Raw genomic sequence first — 19,301 nt, forward strand, 5'->3', positions numbered from 1 at the left:
TTTGTCACTGTAAACTCGTGCCGAGTCTAGATCGAGAAACCGCCCGAAACCTTCCAGTTCACGAATTCGAACCGCACTGCCGTGCTAAGGAATAACGCCGTATGAACATTCAAGAGTTGCCAAATTCCCTCCAATTAAATGTTAATTTTTCAAGAGCGTTATGAATATTTTCCCTTGAAATTTTCATGTACATAGATTATAAGTTTTCCAGGAATTTCGTATTTTATCGAGGGAAATTTGGCAACGCCTCATGGCTCATACGGCGTTCTTCCCTTGCACAGCAGAGCGGTCCGGTCAGTTGGCGAGGACCGAAGAGGCCCTCCGCTGAGCAGGACCTCCGAAATTATCCTAAAGACACGGAAGAGCGAAGTGGAAAACGACAAGACGGATGTAATTGCCGTCTGTTGCCCTCCTCTGGTTGTCAGTTCGGCGGGGCGTTCCCCGGGATGACCGGCCTGGGTGGACGCGAACGCGAGGATAATGGACGCTAATATCATGTTTTGATGGAGTTTGACGGCTCTATCATCTTTGTTCCCTCCCGAACGCCGAACGCTCCGGCGCCGCCACCCGGATCCTCCGACCGAATGCTGTATCACTGCCGAGTCCGATTCCACGGCCGGAACCCGTTTTGGTTCCGCCGTATTGGACGTTTTCGTTTGAAGTCATTTGGATGGCATTCCACGGACAGGAAACAAACTTAAGTCGGACTAAATTTTGCAATCGGGAACTAATTTTTCTAGGTTATTTTCAAAAGCACCTGATTCGATTGGAAAAATCAAGGAGAGAGAGCAGGAAGAACTGTGGAAGAGATAGCGGCAGAGTCAGAAAGAAAGTTAAGAAGAAAGAACAGGTTTGAGGAAAAACCGTTTCCAGATATTGTACACTTCAGATTCGCCTTTAATTTTGTCACCTAGTCAATAAACATACCGGGGAGCACGTAAAGTTGTCTCTTCAAACGCACACATATGTCGCTATCGTCAACTTAAGGTTCGCCTTTAATTTCTCCGTATAGGCAATGGACATGCAGGGGAGCGCGAATCTTAATATCTAATTTGAAAAATAGAATGAAATTGTGAATCAACCACTGTACTAATTGCGAGGGGCGTTGGTTCATTTGAAAGGTGTTGTTCTCAATGCTTCGGGAAAACTATAAATTATTTTCTGGGGTTCGTCCCCGATTTTTAAATCCCTAAAAACTCATAAATTGGATGAGGGGAAGTGGGGGTTTTTTGTTTTTGGTTTTTCGGAAAAGTTTTGTTGCTACGCATCTTACTTTACTGTTTGCTGTCTTTTTATCAGCTGTTTTCATTCAACAATCATCATTAAGTGAGGTTACTTCCAACACTCAACTGCCATCAACTTACATTTTTCTTTTCCCGCGTTTTTTTTTTTTTTTTTTTTTTACGGTTTTTCATGATTGGTTCCATCTTTTTCCTATTGCCAATTTTTCCTCATTAAGTCAATAACCTCCAAGTTTTTTTTCTCTTTCACGCTGTTTCTTTTCAATGTGTATAAATATGTTTATTATTAATTTCCATTTTCATTTCATCCTTTTTCTTCTGATTTATTTTTTTTAATTTAAAAATTGAACTTTTCAGTTATGATTTTGTTAAAATAATAATAATTTTTACTAATTTTAATTTTAAATTTAACAGTTGTTATGAGTGAAATTTTCAATGACCGAGGCGGTCGTCCTCCAAAACGTGGTCGCGTTTTCCAGAATTCTTCGCATGTTCGTTTAGTGAAGCAAGAACTTAACTCTGTTATTAGTATAGAAAATCAAAGTTTCATTTCTTCATTTCGGAAGTATAAAATTGATGATCAGAACTTTGATGAAAATTTTGTTACCAAATTTTCAGTCGGTTCAATGAATATAATTTGTCATCATTGTGATGCTCGCCATTTTCAGGGTGAAATGTCCAATGGTCATTTTAATAACTGCTGCCAAAATGGCTTAATTTCTTTACCGAGTATTCGGACAAATACCGATTTGAAATCATTATTTTTATATTCTCCAAATTTCATAAAGCATATCAGAAATTATAATAGTGCTGTTGCTTTTGCCTCTTTCTCTGCAAATCGAATTGATATTCCGGGTGATGGACCTTATTGCTTTAAAGTTCAAGGATCCATATATAGGTAAGTTTATTACCGGAACCAGAAAGCAGACTGAACATGGAAAAAACGAAGAAGAAAAAGCGGAAAAAATTAGATGAAGTTAAAACAGGAGCAGAAAAAGAAGAAGAACCAGAAGGAACAGCTACTGAAGAAGAAAAAGAAGAAGCAAAAAAAGAAAAGATAAAAGGAGGAAAGAAGAAGAGCAAAGTTGTAGGAAATATAGGAAGAAAAGCAGGACAGAAATGGCAAAAGAAGAATCAACAATTTAATCGAAAAAAAAGCAAAGTAAGTATTTAAAAAATAAAAAAAGATCTTCTTTAAAATTAGTTTGAAAACAAATGTAAAACCTAAAAAATAATTTTGTATGAAGATTAAAACAAAATTTTAGTTTAAAGTTTACTAAATAAAATTACAATTTTTGAAAACATTTGTTATATTTATTCTCTCAAAAAAATAATTAGACCCGATTCAAAGACAAAACAGAAAATTAAATGAAAATAAATTAAAAAAAAAAAAAAAAAACATGTGAAAGTGAAAAGTGAACAGGAAAAATAAGGGGCTGCGAAGCAGCCCCATAAGCCCCTAGTAGTTATCTATCCAGCAAACACACACGCATCTCGCTCCATTAGTTCTGCGAAACCGATCGAAAATTCGTTTTGTCAACGAAACAAAATACATTGGTTCATTTTAATTACAAAAATTGAAATAAGTTATGTTACTGTTTGAATTCGATGCAATCGACACCTGGTAGTGAATCCTTTTAGTGACCATAGGCGAATGGGGGGGGGGGGGGCGTAAGCCCTCCCCGAAAAAAAGGAGGAGGAAAAAGAGGAAGAAGATAGAGGGAAGGAACGGAGGAAAGGCGCTTAAATTTGGCAATTATTCATGAAGAAAATGGACTTCAACTAGATATTAAATACTTCAACAATTTCAAAAATTATAAATCTGGGGGAGACCCCCAGACCCCCCTCACTCCCCCTCCCGTTCGAGGTGTCTGGATCCGTCTATGACAGCGACGTTACGTCTACACCAGTCAATACTACGGGTCTTCCCGCTTGCCTTTCCTTACTAGCTCACGTGCGCATGCGCACAAAGGCCAAGTCGAAGATCACGAGCACGTGGTGCGTGCTGCCGACAAGATAGCGGTGCCTTCATCCACGCCCCCCGCCTCCCCCTTTACACCGGTCTGGAGAAAGGGGCTTAAGCTCTTAGCTCTCCGCACTGAAAGGTCATGATCGGCGGTGCGCGGTGCGGTTCCGCGGCGCAGCGGAGTCACCGCGACGCGACAAGACATACGTGCCGCAAGGCCCGAACGTGAGTCAGACACCGGGGATCACAAGGAGGGCCCCTTCCCCCGCCCCCGGGGGCCCCGGGCTCGAAATCAGTTCCGGCGTTTGCCTAATGTACGGGATTCCTCGGGAAGTCATCCTGGAAGAGGAGGCATGATACAAGCATTGATCAGAAAGATGGACCTAAACCAACCCGTGGTGATAAAGTGCCCCACAAAGGATATCGCATCGCTGTTTTTTGGTTTTTGTGGAGAAATCTCTTGGAAACTCGTACTCGCACTGGAAAATAAAAACACATTGGATCTGGAGTCTAGACTCTTGAAAACATTAACAAGAAAAAATAGTCTTGATTCAATCGGATTTTTGCTTGAATCAAAACGAAATCCGCTTAAATTAAGAGGCTTGGTTCTTGATTTAAGCTAGATTCTGATTGAATCAAGAGTACTTTTTCTTGTCGATGTTTTTAAGAGTCTGGACTCTAGATCCAATGTGTTTTTTTTTTTTTTCCAGTGCGCTTTTTTGCGCCAGTTGCGCTTTTTTTCCAGTGCCACGTGCGCTTTTGATTGGTGCCGGATTAAATCATTTGGTCTGGCACGAAACCGAGGCGTTTCAAATTGGCAGAAAAATTGCACTTTTTGAACAGCATGTCTCCCGGTTCCTGAATTACTTTTTAACTTTTTTAATGTGCGCATCGTGTTCTACCCGTCAATTACGTTTGGCAAAATGTATCCGCAAGTCGGAATTTGTTCATGGTTTAGTGACCCATTATTTAAGTGATACAAGTAAAAATAAATAAAGTTTTGATAGATCCTTCCTTCTGGATCAACGATCGGCCCACAGCGGTTGCCTAATCCACAGGAATCTTTGTTGCTCCTCTGACGTAACGTAAAGGCATACCTCAGTTTCCACGCAAGTCCTTTTTAACACATAAATCCATGCATTCTAGGACTCATGTGGAAATCTAGATACGCCCTTGCGCCAGAGGCGACGCGACGTCCTGAGGAAGTCATCCATTTCAACCAATAGGATCGCTCCATCCCAATGTATTCTTCGTCAATAGATTTGTCAGTATCAATAATCAGCCCGTTGCAAGAGGAGGCAGGTGTTTTTACCATAGAGAACGATAAACATTTGACTTTCTCCACAGGTGGTCACAAATTGAAAAAAATAACAATTGCTCATGTAATATGATAACCACGTCCACACACATAGCCTTTAAGGCACTTCAAGTCCAACGGTGCAGCAAACCAAAAAACGGAACCAGGACCCGAGACCTCTCGGGCGCAGGATCAAGTTCAGCGTTTTTCGGTGAGCAGATGCGACTACCGCGCAGCCGCAGACCGACAAACAAACACAGACGAATAAACACCGACAACCGACTCTGACTCGGAGGGACACTGCCAGGTTGAGTGGAAAAATTCTCCTACTTTATAATTGTGGTGATGGGATGAGGGGATGCTTTTTCGTGCGACTTGGCAACAGTGAGTGCAGACGCGACTCGGATGGCCTACTTAAGCGTTTCGCCGGCGCGGCGCCACGCGACGCGCCGCGCCGGCTCAGTTACAGTGCCCCACACTCGGGCAGGACAATCGAAATAAATCAGGGGGTCATTTTAATATTTTAAAAAAAAATAAATAAATAAAAAATAAAAATCGGAAAATTTTGGAAATTTTTTTTTGAGGTCAAATGAACAAGGAAAAAATTAAACTGCTGATTCAACGATGAAATTGCTAAAAAAAAAAGTGCACTGGAAAAAAATCACATTGGATCTAGAGTCCAGACTCTTAAAAACATCGACAAGAAAAAATACTCTTGATTCAATCAGATTTAAGCTTAAATCAAGAACCAAGCCTCTTAATTTGAGCGGATTCCCTTTTGATCTAAGCAAAAATCTGATTGAATCAAGAGTATTATTTCTTGTCAATGTTTTCAAGAGTCTGGACTCTAGATCCAATGCGTTTTTTTTTCCAGTGTGACTGCAATGTTTCAACTTAGATTTTATTAAAGAAAAATGCACTTTAACCACTATTGTGAGCTAATTTAACCACGGGGATGGTTAAAGTAGCATTTTTTTGTTATAAAATCTACGTTGAAACATTAGAGTCACTTTTTTATGCGATTGAATTGTTACATCAGCAATTTAATTTTTTCCGTGAAGTGTTGAAATCAAATCCTGATGCGAATGATAAGTAAAATACAAAAAAAATAGCCTGAATAATCGTTTTATAACGAAAAGAAACCCTTTAAAACGGGAAACCAAATCCGCTAGAGAATTAACAAAATGCCAGAGGCTTTACGAGGTGGTTTTATCCCCCCCCCCCCCCCCTCGAGTGTCCAGAAAACAAAAATATCGATGAAATTAATAAAAATATAAAACCACTCATACCCCTATTTGTATCACATTAAGCAAAAAGGAATCAAGCCGCATCAGCTATTGCCGAATGAATTGGGCAATTTGATTTTTTACATGAAAACGGCTGTGCGGAATCTCGTGCGAATTTCAGTGACTTCTCTGCATAGCACGAAGACAATTCCTTGAAATATTCAAAGGATCCCGCATGAACGTTCTATTGTAAAAAATAAATTGTCACGCTAAAGGTAGTAGCTGATGGCAATAGTTCCTTTCTGCTACACGCTATCCATTTGTGGCTACAAAAAAAATAAGATTGATATATCACAGATATGGTTTCCGGGAGTTTTCGATTTACATTATTTTATTATATTTTTGTTTACCGGTCGAAAAGTGGGTTGAGACCACCTTGAAACGTCTCAGGCATTTGATTTTTTTTCTAGGCTTAGGCGTAAAATGCTGCGAAAAATTCAACGCACAATAATATTATCAAGCTTGCCAAATTCGTCTTCTTTTGTATTCGAGAAAAAATTGGCGTCGTCCGATCGTTCTTAAGGCCTCCACGCCTTTTTAGAATGACAATGAAACACAATTTGCCATGCAGAGTTGATATGATGTCCAGACATAATCCTTGATTTTGATAATGAAATCAATTCATTTCTTGAGTAAATATTCGAGTCGCGATTACGATCGACAGACAGTAGGATTCAATGAACCTGAACATTATTGAATTGTTGCGTTCATGTTGATTATTTTGGCTCACTCCAATATATGTACATTCACATAAAACTATTCTACGCACAATCCTTTCGGAACAAATAGATACTTTCTGTACGCAAATGATTCTCCTGATTTATGAACAAACGTGACGCCTTTAAAAATTGGTTTTAAACGATGTTAAGAGGAGAGTTTTTTTTAGAACAATAGATGATATTTGCTATTTAATTGAAGGGCTTGGAGGATAAGGCGCAAGTGCAATTTTTGAAAAAATTTAGTTATTGATGATTTTAAGTAAAACTTTAGTCTAAATGCATATTCTCTGAAAAAAAAAATCCCTTCTCAAATTCCAATTTTTAAGCATCAAAAGCAAGTTTGAACTTTCTTTCCGCCATTAGGATCCATGTAATTTCGAAACTTCAAACATGTTTCTCGAAATAATAAAAACTGCACTTATGCGCCTTGTCCTCCAAGCCCCTTAATTAGAACTAAACCTTCGAATACTGCATGCTGACAATTTTACACTATAGAATACTTTTGTCTTTCTCATACATTTCAGGGAAGTAGAGCATGAGAACTTTTGAAAAATTTAAAAAACTCACGCTTTCACTTACTGATTCTTTATCGATAAATAATCATTAAGTGAAAGCCTGAGTTTTGACATTTTTCAAAAGTTTTAATACAACAGCTTTTAAGTACTATTTATAACAATTTCGATCGTTTTATTAAAATTAGAGCATGAGACTTTGATTAGCTTACACTAAGTCTTTCAGTAATGAATTTTTATCGAAAAATAAAAATCTAGAATGCCCTGGAGAAAGTTTCATGAAAATTGAAATTATTCCTCTTCTTGCATAATGTATTATCATTAGAATGTGGTTGGTTTTCATGTTTCGCCAATTTCAAATGGAATCCTATAAAGGAGGTGAGAAACAAAGAGAAAGAGTAGATTCGATCAAACGGTTTCCTATCCTCAATCCTTTAACTTTCTCACATCTAGTAATCCGTCGTTAAATCGTGAGTGCATGTTCGAGGCTTGAAAACTGCAGCTTGCATTTAAGTGTGTCACTCTCGGTTTTCGTCGCTTTCGGCACCCCCTTCCTCTTCTTCCTCCCTTCTCGCCACCGTCCGCTTACGGCAAAAGAAAGTGGCGATGAATTTGTCTCCACGCCGAGAAAATTGGTCGGAGCTTCGAGACAGGAATAACATTGATGCAAGTTCAGCGGAAAAATTAATGCATTTTTTACAACGGAGTCAAGCATGGAAATTTCGAAGTTTTCTATGAAAGCACATTTTTTTAAAATAAAACAACGAAAAAAAATTGAAGTTGATTTCATATTCTGGTTGTCAACAAATTGTGCGAGAAGTTATAAAATGCTAAATTACCCGATACAGCAGTTACTTTAGCGATTAGCGATGCCAAGATGTAAAACTAACTGCTGCGCGGCGGGTAATTCAGCATTTTATGAGTTCTAGCACACGTATTGGAAATCCAACATATTAAATCAACTTCACATTTTTTTAGGTGAATGCTTTTGAAGGATTTCCAAAAAACATTCTTATCAGAAATGTTTTGGCGGGAAATTAAAAACGGGTAAATTTCCACAGTAAGAAGGGAGAAAATTTTCGAGGTAAGAACCTCTCAAATTTAAGTTAATATCTGGGCCAAACGTTCAGAAGTTAAATTTTGGAATTATTTTTAAAATTTTGTGATGGTCAAACGTATGAACGCACTTTCTAAAGTGATGAAATGAATTTGGAACAGATGAAGTTCCTGGTTCGTATATTCTTCAGGCAAGAAAAATAAATTAATTTCGATGACTAAAGAGCGACACCATGTATCTACGTTTGCGACGTTGCAGACTTCATGTCATAATTTATTCCATCTTCGATAAACTAGTCATCTTATTTTCTTAAAAATTCTCTAATTTTTCTTTTCTATCGGCAGATTATTCCGTAGAAATTTCAAACTCAATAGTTGCATTGATTCGTTTTCATGAAATAGAAGCAGAAATGTTGAAACTTCGTAATGGAGAAACGTGGTTCCGCACTTTAGCAATCGACTTCGTGCTCTATGGGATATTTTTGGGTGGATGGCAACCAAGTAACTGAATCGGGAATTTGACATTTCAAATAGAAAGTTCGGCCGGGTAAGAGTGGCATCGACTCAATGCGAATTCGGACAAGCTTCTTGTGGCACGGCGCAGACAAATTTAAGAAAAAATGACAAATTTTATGATTTAACTTTTGTGTTGCGCCCTTACAGTTTTTCTACATGTGTGATATTTGAAATAAAATCAGCAAGTTGAGTTAATTCTCAGCAGGCAGGAAATACGATCTACTCTTAAACTATGCCAATGGTGTACAGACGTGATAATATGCTCCTTAAGATAAAGAAAAACATTGAATAAAAAAAATAAATAGAAATTATTTTCCATTGCATTGCACCCTCACCTCAAATATTACGGCGATTAATTATAAAGGTAAGAAACGCATTACGTACCTTGAAAAACTAAATAAATGTAAACGCAATTGTCACTCGATTCATTTTTAGAAACTTTTGACTATGATAGGAATTTTTATGTTAGGTAGTTTAAGATTAAATTCTAATTCCAATTCTAATAGAACACAATGTAATTGCAGAAGGCACGTTGGTTGGCGTTCGTTTACAGTTACGCATCAGCTTCCCACAAATTCAATTTAAAGTTTGCTCCTTTCATTAAGATCTTTTTCCCTACTTCTAAGTTTTTCACTGATTCAAACAACCTAAACTAAATGGGAGATAGTTTGCAGACTCGCGTGTTTTCGCGAAAAATAGCCGATGATGTACACGTATAAAACTTCATTTTGAGATTCAGCGTGATATAAGCGCATATTGTCCATTCGGAACACCAAAAGTTCGGTGATCCTCAATTCAGAAAGAATCCCTCATCAGAGTACGAGCATAGTTTGAATCCAAGAAGAAACATGTATTTCTCATTGAGAATTGGGGGGCGTGTTCGTTCTATCATATGATCAAGGAGAACAAACAAAGTTTTCCTAAACCAATTACCATTACACTTGGCTAATTGCTGTGAAAAGCGTATCATATCACCGGATCTCTGCCATAAAACTGTTGTACCACACATTGGCAGGGCAATGAAAATTTTACCGGTCCATTTTATACCATCCTCTCCTTCCCACGACTTTATATGTTAAAATTTAAATACGTAAGCGAATTTTATTTTTTAGAGGTTCGATACCTACTACTTTTTAGCCCGAACCTCCGAGCTGCCACTCTTTTTGAGTTCTGAACTCCCGATTCGGTGACTAACGAATCGCAACGTCGGTGCGGGATTTGGTAAGTACCACCTCGCAAGGTGGCTCTAAAAAAGGTTCGACCAATTCAAAACCAACGGATCTGATTGGTCGATTCTGGTAAAAACGGTGTCCACTGGTGTTGGTGACTGATGAGATAAATCGGGACAGACCTCCCCGAAGAGGTTCGGAACGTTAAATAAAACTCGCTTAACGGAATTTGATGTAAACTCTGGCAACGTCATCCGTCCTCGAGGAGCCACAACGGATCAGCTTCGGGTAAAAATCGGTGGATCGAATCTAATGACCGAATTGCGGGCGGTCAACGGGCGGCCCGATCTTTATTTGGAGACGCACTCGGAGTCCAGATGATAATATTTTCGATTCAGTCCAGAATCGTGAAAGTTCAGATTTCACATCGGACACGACCGATTTCTAGAGATGTAATCAGCAAATCGCTTTCGATTATTCAATAATTCTCAATACCTGCACTTTCGTTTGGTTCTGATCTAGATGTCGGCGTACTTCTTCTGCATCTCGGATACCGATCAGTGAAGTAAACCGAAAAAGTGTTTATGATCTTGATTTATGATTCATGACCTGACGTCTTCAACCGTCTAACTTACAGTTTATAAACGAATCTAAGGGGTGGCGTAGGGGGCGGAACCTCCTCCCAAAAGGAAGAAGGAAAAGGTAAGAAAGGGGAGAAGGGAAAGAGAGGGAATAAAGAACAAAGGAAAGAAGGAAGGAAGGGCTTTTATATTTATTATAGTAATTATTCATAACGATACTGATTCAAACTGCCATGTTAGATGTTTTAAAATTTCGAAATTTTTCTGGAGGAAGCCCTCTGGACCACCCTCCCCCACCCCGTTCGAAATGTGCACGGAGAAAAAAACTTGCGTGGGACCCGAAGTTGAGGTCATATGCATCTCTGAAGTTTTCGGATCACGCATCTAAAAACTTATGGTCCAGCTGCCGAAGTTCGGGTCAGACATCGAGGCACTTCGGTAGGTATGTACCGGAGTAGTTCAGATGTGTGACCTGAACCCTTCGGTATGCATCGAAATACTGCAGATGTCTGCCCCGAACTTCGGCAGCTGGACCTCAAGTTTTTACATACGTGATCCGAAAACTCAGAGATCCATATGACCTCAACTTCGGGTCCCACACACGAAGTTTTTATCTCCGTGTACATCTGCCTATGTTACATCCATAAACAAAATAAACCAAAAATTAGTAAGTTCAGCTGATACTGTGTGGTTTTTTTAGAGCCAGCGTCACATCATTTTTTTAAACATTTAGCTCGGTGATACGGAGTGTTTCAGGAGAAGAAAAGTGTCACCATGCAGCCAAAATGTCACGTAATTTAGAGAATTTATGCAGTTATTAATATTGCATTCTTTCATTAATGCACCGCCGATCAAACGTTCCCCCTCCCATCATTGATAATCATTTTGCGCACATGGAAAACTCAATCTCTGTTATCGCATGTCTGCGTGCACTGTATAACGGAGGGAAATGTGAAAAATGCATATCTCGTTCATGTTGTTGCAAACACTGCTACATTCATAGAGAAAAGAATGCGGCTGTGTCTGAGATTATCCTCCACTATGTTGACTATTTCTGACCTTGAGGACTCGCAATCAACGCTTTCTTTGAAGTGGTGATCTATGGTGCGCCGTCTGTGTCAATATTACTTTTTCTCTCAAAAAAAGTTTTTCTTCAAATAAAAGTTTTTTTTCCCCCCATAAAAGTTTTTTTTCCCGCTTAAAAGTTATTTTACCCCAAGAAGTTTCTTTTCCCGCATAAAAGTTTTTTTCCCCCGCACAAAAGTTTTTTTTTATAAGTTACCTACAACACTGTTGCCATATCGTTTCTGAAAACCCGAATTAATTCCAACCATAGATCGAATCGGTATCGATAGGCGATAGGTCGACCGCAAGTTGTGTGAACAACCTCAAAATCAAAATACATATTACATCTAGCATCTAACGGATAGCCACAAATATGGAACGTGATGTGTTCATTTACCTAAACATTTTTATATTTGAGAATAAATAAAACCCGTAGATAGAAAAAAAATACGTTTGAGAGAAATTAATTAGTGCGATGTATAAATAAAGTGGCGCGAGAAAATAATTACGGAATTCGAAAAGTTCTCTGCTGTTACAAAAGTTGAAGACCTACAGAATCTTCTGTCCTCTTCACTGCTTGCTACTATTGCTGGTATCGCAAATCGGAGAGCAAAGGATATTGCAGCAAAAGAAGAAATTTTGCAAGGTAGGTATTCTTGCCTTTAGAATAGGTACAAAGGTTCAGAAAGTGTATCAGGAACACTGGTTTTATCTTAGAAGTTTTAACCTTTAAGGTGATTCGATGGACGCCATATTTTGTGTCAGAACGGCATGCGATATAACGCATCAATTGGTTCCATATTTTCAGCTACTCGTCATTTTTCTCCTATTTTGAGATCGCACTTCTGTTGTCAGGAGTCTAAAGCACTCACTTACCAATTTTAACAAAGAAATTCAACGTAATAAAGGCGTGGTTTTTTCAGAGAGAAAATATCGCATTCGAGTGCAGTTTCGATATCAGTATCGAATGCGATGTTTCCTCTCTGAAAAAACCACGCCTTTATTACGTTGAATTTCTTTGTTAAAATTGGTAAGTGAGTGCTTTAGACTCCTGACAACAGAAGTGCGATCTCAAAATAGGAGAAAAATGACGAGTAGCTGAAAATATGGAACCAATTGATGCGTTATATCGCATGCCGTTCTGACACAAAATATGGCGTCCATCGAATCACCTTAAAGGTTAAAACTTCTAAGATAAAACCAGTGTTCCTGATACACTTTCTGAACCTTTGTACCTATTCTAAAGGCAAGAATACCTACCTTGCAAAATTTCTTCTTTTGCTGCAATATCCTTTGCTCTCCGATTTGCGATACCAGCAATAGTAGCAAGCAGTGAAGAGGACAGAAGATTCTGTAGGTCTTCAACTTTTGTAACAGCAGAGAACTTTTCGAATTCCGTAATTATTTTCTCGCGCCACTTTATTTATACATCGCACTAATTAATTTCTCTCAAACGTATTTTTTTTCTATCTACGGGTTTTATTTATTCTCAAATATAAAAATGTTTAGGTAAATGAACACATCACGTTCCATATTTGTGGCTATCCGTTAGATGCTAGATGTAATATGTATTTTGATTTTGAGGTTGTTCACACAACTTGCGGTCGACCTATCGCCTATCGATACCGATTCGATCTATGGTTGGAATTAATTCGGGTTTTCAGAAACGATATGGCAACAGTGTTGTAGGTAACTTATAAAAAAAAACTTTTGTGCGGGGGAAAAAAACTTTTATGCGGGAAAAGAAACTTCTTGGGGTAAAATAACTTTTAAGCGGGAAAAAAAACTTTTATGGGGGGAAAAAAAACTTTTATTTGAAGAAAAACTTTTTTTGAGAGAAAAAGTAATATTGACACAGACGGCGCACCATAGTGATCTATAATAGAAAAATAGCGGAATTTTTTCAATCCTGACACCGGAGACAAAGACACAAAGCTCAGTCGGATTTGTTTATATAGGGCGATTCATAATTGATGACACATTATACAGGGTTATCCAAAAGTCACTGACCACCCCTGTAACTTTTTTCCAAATTGAGATAGAAGTTTGAAACTTTGGGAATGTTCCTCGGTCTAAGGTAGCAACTTTTTGGTCCCCCCAAAATTTTGGGGGGCGGCCCCCCTTAAGGGGGGCGGGGGCTAACTTTTTTTTTTCAAATGGCAACCCCCCCTTTGTGATATCTCATTCGAAAGATAATAAAAAAAGAAAATTTTTGGCGCAAACCGCAGGTCAAAATGTTCATTTTTGACAAAATGGCGGCCGGTCAAAGTTCAAAATGGCGGAAATTTGGCATCTCCGTTGTTTATTGACGGATTGGTGTGAAACTCGCAATCCTAGGGTTTTTAGAGGTGAGAAAAACGATTCTGGCATTGGTTTTCCAGAAAAGTCAGTCCTTTTCAAAATGGCGGCGGTCAAAATGGCGGCCTCGAGCGGGAAGTGATATTTAGGCTGCATAGCGTTGGATTTGCATGAAACTTGGTATGTGGGGGTATTTCGGCACGAGAAGAACGAATCTTTCATTGGATATCTGAAATTTTGACAAATTCCAAAATGGCGGCGGAAAAATGGCGGGAAATCAGTTTTACGGCTGTTTACCGATGGGTTAGCATGAAATTATTTGATATTTCAAGAATCTAATGAAAGATTCCTTTTTAACCAGCCAAAATCCGCCAGGATATCGAATTTCATGCAAATCCATCGGTAAACAGCCGTAAAACTGATTTCCCGCCATTTTTCCGCCGCCATTTTGGAATTTGTCAAAATTTCAGATATCCAATGAAAGATTCGTTCTTCTCGTGCCGAAATACCCCCACATACCAAGTTTCATGCAAATCCAACGCTATGCAGCCTAAATATCCACTTCCGGCTCGAGGCCGCCATTTTGACCGCCGCCATTTTGAAAAGGACTGACTTTTCTGGAAAACCAATGCCAGAATCGTTTTTCTCACCTCTAAAAACCCTAGGATTGCGAGTTTCACACCAATCCGTCAATAAACAACGGAGATGCCAAATTTCCGCCATTTTGAACTTTGACCGGCCGCCATTTTGTCAAAAATGAACATTTTGACCTGCGGTTTGCGCCAAAAATTTTCTTTTTTTATTATCTTTCGAATGAGATATCACAAAGGGGGGGTTGCCATTTGAAAAAAAAAAGTTAGCCCCCGCCCCCCTTAAGGGGGGCCGCCCCCCAAAATTTTGGGGGGACCAAAAAGTTGCTACCTTAGACCGAGGAACATTCCCAAAGTTTCAAACTTCTATCTCAATTTGGAAAAAAGTTACAGGGGTGGTCAGTGACTTTTGGATAACCCTGTATGCTATGACTTGATGCTATGAGCATCAATACGACGAAAAATAGAAATTCCGTCTTTAATGTGCAATGTCAGTGGACAAGATGTTGCAAAAATCATTGAATTCAAAATAAATAAATAAATAAATGATCCCCTCTTCTCATTTCTTTTTCTTCTCATTTATTTTTCTTCTCATTTGTTTTTCTTCACGTTCTTCCTGGTTTTTCTAGAGGAGAATTTCCTCTTTCCTCTCAATACCGTACTCTTTTTCGTTACACCCGTGTTTCTACCTTAATGCACTTAACGCAACAATTATTTTTCGATTGAACGATTTCATAAGTTATTTTTCGTATATACTTTAAAATCGAAATCATTAAAAATCCATCCAGAACGATGAACAACTCAGCACAAGCTGAAATTTTAAACTCCACAACAGATAATTTGGAAGAATTATATTCCAGCATACCATTTACAACATGCATATCTTCCATATTTATGAGAGCCGAAGTTTAGAGTCACCAAAATCGACTTTTCCTCGGAACGAAAGCCTTTTTCAACCAAGTTAGGAGGTATGTTGACACTCTACCGGTAGAGTCCAAGCGTACAACTTTAAGCAGTAGTCAAAGGGACAATGCAGTTTTTTACACATCTGGTTCGGATTCTCATTCTGAAATAATTTCATGATTGGATTGTGTCCAACGTACAGAGGATAAGTGTAGCTCATCAAGTTATAGAATGGGAAGGAATGTGTTTACGTTTTTCTTTTTGTATAGAATTATGTAAAAAATAAACTAGCCAATTCCGAATTTGGAAAACCATGCAAATTTTCCATGGGCCTTGATTTTAGCAAAAAAAAAGTAAACCAGTCGACCCCAAAATCACTCATTTGATTTTTAAGAAAGAAAGAATATTTGAGTTTGCTGAATTCAATCTAAATTAATGTATGCGCGCAACGCACACAGATACAGTAAAAACTTTTAAAAGAAAACTAAGTATTGAGCTTTTTGCCGATTTAGTGGAAGCAAAACTGTGTTAATTCCGGCCATGCTTAACAGTAAAACAGTATGCAAGAGAATTCCATGCTGATTCTTAATTAAACAAGTAATTCTCTTGCACGCTGTTCTGTTGTCAAGCATGGCCTGAATGTGCATAGTTTCGCTTTTATTGAAGTGGCTAAAAAAAAACTCATTACTTTGTTAGCTTTCAATTATGTATAGCCAAAAACCTTATAATTTTGTAAAAACTTTTACTACTTACCAAAGCCCTACTGGTAAATTACTCCAAAACAAGAAAATCCGTTCCAGTGTGAACAAACACAAAACACTCACTTTACTCGATAAAAGGATTTAAATGAAACAAAAAAATCATGAGGCGGAAAAAACACTAGATGTGAGAATTATAAAAAGTCACCTTAATAACTGAGGTAAAAATTCCATACACTTTAAAAAAATTTAATTGCCATCAAATTCAGAGAAAATCCGATAGATAATCCCGCAAAAAACCAAAAAAACTCCCAACCAGGGATGTTGGAAATCCCTTACGAAACACAAGATTCACAGGATCGGCGTTCTCGTCGCGCGGAGAGAGACCGGTTGGGGCTGGCGAACCGGAACATGCGACAGCGACGGTCAGCGGGCGCGCGAGGACTGAATGGCGCGCGGCGAGCCACCGGTGGAGCCACACCGGTCCAGGCGAAAGAGAAATGCCGTGCGGGGCGCCGCCGTGCTGCGCCGGAGAAAGGAGAAATGGGAAGACCGGACCGGTGCCGCACCGTCGAGGACTCGGAAGAAGCAGGACGCGCGTCGCGACCATCAGCTGTGGCGACGTCGCCGGCCGCGGATGTAGTCGGACGCCGCGCCGGACCGGATCAACGTCTGCTGGGATTTTTGATGGGTGTTAATGTGTGATTGGAGATAGAATAGTTGAGGTAACGTTGAGGCATCAAGTACCAAAGGCTGTTTAAGCACTACTTCCTCGAAATTTGGGCATTGGCGGATCCAGCAAATTGGCAACATTTAACCCAATTGCCAATTTGCATTAAGCAAATTGGCAACTTTTCTCCATTTAAACCTATGGAAATGTATCGATTATCGGAGGGGCCAGGTGCTCCAACAAGAATCGATTGTACAGGTTTAAATGGAGGGAATTCGGTGTTGCAAAATTGTTGGATTCGCCTCTGAATTTGGGAGGCGGACAGTACCGAGTTACGGAGGGTATACACTCGATCGACATGAATCAATTGAAAAATAAAAACGCGAACTAATCGACGGAGTGCAGGGTTACTGGCCACCTGGTAAACCGAGATAATCAGGGGAGTCAAGGAATGTATGATGACCGGGAAAATTCAGAGAAGGGAATTTGTGATGACCGGGGAAGGTCAGGGAATTTGTGATGACCGGAGAGGGTCAGGGAATGTGTGATGACCGGGAAAAGTCAGGGAATTTCTGACACGTCTACTAATCATCAGAACATATCACTAGTCTTCCATCTGTTCACCTTCTCTAGTCATTTTTAAGGCTTCCCATCTTTTAACTAGTTACTGGATGCCTTTTTTCCCATAACCTGATCTCTATGAATGGAAACTTTGTTCTAAGTATAGCAAAAGCCGGGTTTTTTTTTTTTTTTTTTTTTTTTTTTTGTTTTTTTTTTTTTTAATGGAACTTTTGTTTAAAAGGTCAGAGGAAGTCAGGGACTTGGACAATTTTTTGGTCAGGAAAAAGCAAAAATATTCAGGGAAAGACAGAGAATTTGAAGATGAAGAATTATGACAACCCTGTCAGCGATCAACAAGTGTGAATAGATGCACAAACCCATGAGTTTAACGAAAAATCCGTGAACTGATCGACAAAGCCGTGAACCGATCGACAAACCCGAAAATCTGTCAAATTCTATCTATAGAATCGGTATCAACCGAGTCGGGGCGGATCGAATCGACAATTTAACAGTTTACCACATTTCAGTCAAAAATATTCAGTTATGTTCATGCTTTTATTTTTCGATCGATTCATGTCGAGCAAATTGGCACCGGTAATTTAATCATTTTGTCGTTTGAATCGGTGCCGATTCGTTTACGTCGATCGATTCCCGGTTTTATTTTTCGATCGATTCATGTCGATCGAATCCATACCCTCCGACTGTGCGGATAGAAAATTATGATATTATATCAAATATCGCACACGTTTTTTGATGAAATTCGCCTTCGGCCTCGATAGCCGATCAAATTCCGAACCAGTTCCGCTCGAAGTAGAGCATTTAATGACTGTAGGTCACTATGCAACATTACTCTTTGATCAAAATACCCCTTCAATTTTGAGCAAAGTGGAGTGCCACCATTCATCATTTGGACGTATTTCTGCCCAACGGAACTATGTGCATTGAGACATGAGCCCTCAGACCCATAAGAATATATGCGTAACAGGGCTCTCGTCATGATTCACATACTTCCGTTTGGCAGAAATACGTCCAAATCTGCTAAGAACATTTCAGTCAAGTCCTCATTTTAAAAAAATTACCTAAGTAACGATTTCAGAGCTGCTGTCTTCCGATGTAACACTTGGACGAGACCGGTTCCCAAATTTGATCGTCGACTGTTGAGAAGTGCCAAACAGAATTGAGAGGCGCCTCTAACGTTATGATCAACAAGACATTTTATTCACCGAGACATGTTTTCGATACTCTATTCACAATTTTTATCTATCGAAAAGAAAAGGTGCTTCTTATTAAAATAAGTATTACTTCAATGGTATTAAAAAAATATTGATTGTACTCATAAACTGTTAAAAAACAATCATACCGCTCAAGTAGTTAAAAACAACACTTATCGAGCGAGATATATGAGCGTTTTGCGACCAGGCAACTATTCGTGCTCTTCGGCAGGTTTGTTGCCTATATCGCAAAATTGAAGGCGAATCATAAAGGGACGATGTCTATCAACAGCATCTTATGTCGTTCATTCACTCATGCAAAGCCTATGAGCTTTTTTCAAATAGACAACTGCTGGTGCTCCTCTGTAGGTTTCTTGTCTGTTACGTTTTTGAAGGCAAAACTCGAGTAGATGATATCTATCGACAGAGGCACACATGATTCATTGGATGGATCAAGCCTTATTAACTCAAAAAACAAGCAACTATACGTGTGCATTGGTAGGTTTATGTCATGCACAACATTGAAGGCGAAGTTTAAGTATAGACGAAAGTGAATGAAGTTAGATATACGTATGCGTAGTAGAGGCAGCGAAATGCTTGTTTTGACGACAGGAATATATGTTTAAGAATGGAAGTCAGCGGAGGTATGGAATAATGTGTTAAACATATTTTTGCTTTACCAAAATGAAATCATCGACATAGTGTAATTCTTGTGTGGCACGACCGCACGAGGTATCGCTGCATTCAAATTTAAGGTAAGCCGTTTCTTTCTCTTCCCACTATGGTGTGTTACTTGACGTCAACTTAAGTGAAATCAATTTTTTAAGCTTTGTGAACCCTCATTGCCGTAAAGGGTAGTCTTCGCGTTAGTTCTCGGGAAAAAGTGCTTAAATGGTGTGCCCTGTTTTTAGGGCTGCGTCCGGTCTGAGTTTGTCAAGGTATATGGAATCCCAATCACTCAG

The sequence above is a fragment of the Bemisia tabaci genome, chromosome 8 (genome assembly GCF_918797505.1).
Source record: "Bemisia tabaci chromosome 8, PGI_BMITA_v3".
In the NCBI taxonomy this organism is placed as follows: Eukaryota; Metazoa; Arthropoda; class Insecta; order Hemiptera; family Aleyrodidae; genus Bemisia; species Bemisia tabaci.